This window comes from Taudactylus pleione, unplaced genomic scaffold (assembly GCF_031769625.1).
Source record: "Taudactylus pleione unplaced genomic scaffold, aTauple2 ptg000792l, whole genome shotgun sequence".
NCBI classification, from domain to species: Eukaryota; Metazoa; Chordata; class Amphibia; order Anura; family Myobatrachidae; genus Taudactylus; species Taudactylus pleione.
The window spans coordinates 4,187,153-4,192,506 of NW_028285194.1; the positions used below are offsets into that span (position 1 = coordinate 4,187,153).

Here is a 5,354-nt window from a genome sequence, read left to right on the forward strand (position 1 = left end):
ATAATATTATTACTGCTGGGACACGTAGTCAAGATCCCCAAAAGAAAATAGTTATACAAGCTCCATTGAGATTAGTAACTACTAATGAAGACAAATCATGGTCTATACATGTTCCATGGACTAGGGCAGAATTAAAACAGATTTGTACTGAATGTGCAGAGTATAGGAAAAAGCCAGCAGAAGGTCAAATTAAACTTGAGAGGTTATACAAGACATATGCACCTACGCACAAAGACATGGCACAGTTGTTTACTACATTACTTACAGATCAGGAATTTACTGCACTAACTAAAGAGGCAGGTTGGGATACCATGGCTTTTAAACCAGCTTTAGACACTGATAGACAAGCATTAGATAAGGAAAGGAAGAATTTGATGATGGCATTTACAGAGCAATTTCTATGCCAGCCTAACTGGGAAAAATTATGATGATTAAACTAAGTCCTACAGAAGCAGTTCATGAATATTGGGATAGATTCAAAACTGAAGTGCAAAATTACAGAAGAGTTGATGACATATTTGAACACAGGGGGTCATTCAGACCCACTCGCGAGCAAAGGACGCTCGCAAGCAAGTCGATGTTGTGCGAATGCGCATGTGCACGACGGAGGGAGCTCCGTCGTGTGCATGCGCGAGACCCGGCGAGCGACGAGGAATACGTCGCTCGGGGTCTCGCACCAAAGGGAGCGTGCTGTTGATGGTGAGTGACAGCACGCCCCCTTTGGTGGGCGTGCCGGGGGCATGGCTGCCAGACGGAGGCGTTCCCATGGGAACGCCTACCGTCTGAAGCCGGCCCCACTGACATCAGTAATGATGTCAGTGGGAGTGATTTTGGCTCTGATAGAGCCAAAATCACTCCTGGGCTTGCGGCAGCGAGACCCTATCGCAGGGTCTCGTCGCAAGCCCAATGTCGCGATGGTCTTGACCATCGCGACCATCTTTTTGGCCGCTCGCATATGCTGTGGGTGGTCACCCACAGCTATGCGAGCGGCCAGGAGGCCGCTCCATTTTCAGGGAGGAGGTCACTGGTACAGAGCGAGTGCTCTGGTCACAGCGTTTGGCTCTGAATCAGGCCCTCAGGGCGCTAGCTCCCATGTTGGCTGGTGTTGTTGAAGGCTTTCCAAATCCTAGAATGAATATTGTAGCTTGCTGTAAATACATTGAGACAATAGGAAATGTTTATGAACCAACTAATCATGAGTGGAGATCTTTTCTAGGAGCGGCACTGCCAGGTGACATTGATCGAGTGGCCACCTGGGCAGCAATGGGCATTAACACAGATTACTCTGTAACTATCATGTGTAACATCATAAATATTAATAACATTGTTTCTCAACTAATTATTATATTCCCACAGAAAATTGACTCCCAGAAATGTTTTAAAACTAGACAAACAAATCAAAATTTGGTAAGAATTTATTTCAAAAGGTCTGCATCGGCTATGGACAGAAGCCATAATTCACAATATCCAACTAGACGTTACACTTTAAATCAGTGGGTAATAAAAAATGGAGGTTCAAAGGAACGCTTCAAGGACATACCGGATTATTTTGAAAGGAGTCCAATTTCTGATGTTAACCCTTGTCAAAGCTCTCCACAGCACAGTGCAACTTGTGATTAATGAATTGTTTTCTCTTCTGCAATAACTTTGTTATAATTACTAAATTTTTGAGAAATATTTTGATATTGTTGTATTTCTGAATATTTTTAAGGTTTTGTTTTTTACTATGTGCTAAGTATATATTTACTTATGTGGTTTATTGTTTTTGGTATATTTAGTATAATAGTAAAACTCTGGAGTATAATAATATGATTAATTCATTAAGAAAGAGGTACCTCTCGTGATTAATGCATTTAACAACCTTATGCAATTTTATACTTACAAGTTATTGTTTAGATGATCAGGATCAAGGTATTTAATATAACACTGAAACAAATTACCATATACCTAATTTGTAGAAAAATATTCTGTTAGAGAAATATTGCCATAAGGAAATTATTTAGTTTTTTTTACAAACTGTCTGAGTAAAGGAAAAGTTCACTGTTGAATGACAGATGTATTGGCATGATGGGGAAATTGCTGTCTTGCTAACAGTAAGCAGTGAAGTTGATGCTTACCTGCTGCATTGGAGGTGTTGCAGGTGTTGTTTAAAAGTTCTCAGGAATTTGCATTATTTTATTTTTCTATTTTATGGATTGCAATGTAGATATTACTCTGGTCAAATGTGACATTTTAAACCCACTATCTTGTTACAGATTAATGAAACTATTGAGTTTCAGAGAAGGGAGGACATAAAAAAGTATAACAGTTTAATATGTAGTTAATAGTAGTATTGCAGCAGAATAAAAATAATAATAAAAAAGTATATACCAAGTGAACAAATATTAACCAATATGAAAAATTGTGATTTATGGAAAGGGACCAAGTGGGAAGATGTAAAGTATACACATAATGTATATTCTGAAGCTCTGAAGGTAAGCCTATCGCCCCAAAATGACTCTTGCAGGCATTGGCACAGATGTCCCATGGACTGACCCCTGCAGATAAGATGGCCATGATAAGTCTGGTTCAGACTTATGGAGCGTACACACGGTCAGATTTGTCAGACTTGTCAGATTTGTCAGATGAACGACTGAACGATTAAACGATTTGAACGATTGAACGATTTTTGACTGCATTAAAATGAATGGAATCGTCCAAGTCTGACTGCAAACCCATCAGATGTCAGATATCGTTATCTGACAAACGGGAACGCGCATCGTTGATCGTCCATCATTCAGGCATGTCAGATATGAACGATTTTCCTTCAGATATGAACGACTGAACGATTTTTAAATCGTTATCGTCCATATCTGAAGAAAAAATCTGATCGTGTGTATGCACCATTACTGGTATGCTTCAGATTTTGCATCAGAAGCAGCCAGATATTGCAACTCTTGTATTATCTGTGTACAGAAAAATGCAGGGTGATCAGTTAAGAAAATACCTTCATGTCTTCCCAAAAACACATCAAGTCCTTTAAAAGTTATATAGATTGATTTAATGTTTCATTCAGCTTCTAAAAGGGTATTATGTTTCTGTATGTTTTGTTATATGTAGTCAGGTTTTGACGTGTTTAGATAACATACCATTTTTATTTAAGTATAGTACACTTTAAATAATATTGTCTGACCAAGACACACATTCATTTTTGTGTCAAATTCACTACATGTATATACTTCAATTAAAAAGAGAAATCCTAGGTTTTAATGAGACTAATAAAAAACAACTTTTTAAGATATGTAAAGAGACTGGTTTGCAGAGGCTGGAAGCTTTGATACTACTACATTCAGTCAGAGTCACCCTTAAAGGAGAACTGAACATTTCCCCTAATGAGATATTGTTTGGAAACAACTCAATATTATTTTGCACCCGCATATGAACTAAGTAAGAAAAATGACTTAACTGTGAATTATCTTATCTCATAAGTAATCAGCTAAAGAAGATACAGACTTCTGTGATAGGCACACAACCAGTTCCTATGGAAGGTGCTTGTCAAACTAAAACCTGGTGAGGAGGTAATGCTCCGGAATTTCTTGAGATCAGGCTCGCTGACAGACTGGTGAGAAGGACCTTATCAAGTCTTGCTGACAACTCCGATGGCTGTTAAGATAAAGGAGAAGACCGCGTGGATCCATACCATGCATTGTAAAAGAGTCACGCTCCTGAGACAGCCCAAGCAGAGGAGATCCTCCAAGACACAGCCTCAACACTTCGCCAGTGAAAGCAACAAGTGAGTGGTTTTTACAGGCATAATAAATCCCGGGCCACTTGCCAACGCAGTAACTCTGAAGAGATACACAACTCTAAAGAGTACTGTGAAGATCCGGACCATGGTGAACAGAGCAATGCTGTTGGGCCTAAGGCCAGATTCGAGACTTTGAGGGTGCATTCTCTCCTGGGGAACTCTGATTGTAATGACTTTTGCTTTAATTGAATTTACTTTATACATTTCAATATTAACATAATGTGAAGAATGAAACAGTAAGTGTGTTCTCAATGCTTTACAACAGAAGGATCACAGAAATGATTTTTCAGAAAGTTCAATGATAGAAATGCATGGCAGAATTGCTAACACATGTAATGAGACCAATTGTTGGGTTTGCACACACTTGTCTATGAATGTAGAGTCAGGCATACCGATGCTAGCACACTTCATTAGCATGGCTTATATGTTAAATAGAGATTGGTCATAAGCATCCCAGAGGAAAATATACCTGTGCTAATCATGCCTGCTTTACAAGTTCTAGATGGTATTACAGTAATGACAAATGTTTTTAATGAAGGATCAGATTTTAGTTTAATTAAAAAGGAAATGTGTACTTTTGACAATGCAACTTGTATGGATGCTGCAGGAATTAACACAGCTTACTTTATGGCATATATCGGATGTATTTATACCAGTGCAGGCTTGCCTATACCTAAGGTAATTTCTCCTTTATTTATTATATGTTTAGAATATGTTATTTCAGAAATTTTTAATGTGATGGACCAAATGGAGGAGGAATTGATTGATTTTTTTAATCAGACAGTGGAGGAAGTTGCTCAGATAAGAAAAGTAGCTTTATAGAATAGGATGGCATTAGATCAGTTGTTGGCAGCAGAAGATGGTACTTGTGCAGTTGCAGGACAGGAATGTTGCACCTATATTGATGATAACAAAGCAGAGATTGCTGGACATTTGACAAAGGTGGCAGAAATGCAGAAGGAATTACGGAAGATAGGAGGAGGAAAAGGTGGTTGGGACCCATTAGGATGGATAGGTATAGGCATTACAAAACTCTTTGCTGGAATCATACACAACATTGTGCTTGGGACCATGGTAATAGGTATAGTGTACCTGAGTATCAAATGTGGGCCTACTGTATGGGTACAATGTTGTAAAAGGATAAAGAAGATAGAAACACAGAATGAGATGACCATTGTGGTCATACAGTAGATGAGGAGACTCTGCTAGGTCAGGATTCATTGTCAGAGGAGAGATCTCAAGTTCTATATAGTTAAATGAAGCAATCCTATGAAAGTCTTCAAACACCACAGCCTGTTGATACATATCAGACTTTGTGAGATGGGGAAGTCGTTGTACATGAGATTTTCATATATGAATTAGGAGATGAGGGAGGTAACGGAAATGATGATGAATATGTTACTCATGAATTAATTGCTAGCTTCAACTAAGAATATTATTCCTTTCATAGCCACACCGGAAGGTTCATTTAAAATATAGGGACCGCCCTTGTCTGGTACAGTGAGTATTAGCATACAATCCTATCCTTATCTAATTTACCTTTACCTATGGTGTATGTCTTTACCTA

The 5,354-nt window shown here is 38.6% G+C and overlaps 1 pseudogene; it reads left to right on the forward strand.

The window, feature by feature from the left end:
* Positions 1-4,267: 4,267 nt before the first annotated feature.
* Positions 4,268-5,106, forward strand: LOC148474963 (uncharacterized; annotated as a pseudogene).
* The last annotated feature ends 248 nt before the right edge of the window (positions 5,107-5,354 follow it).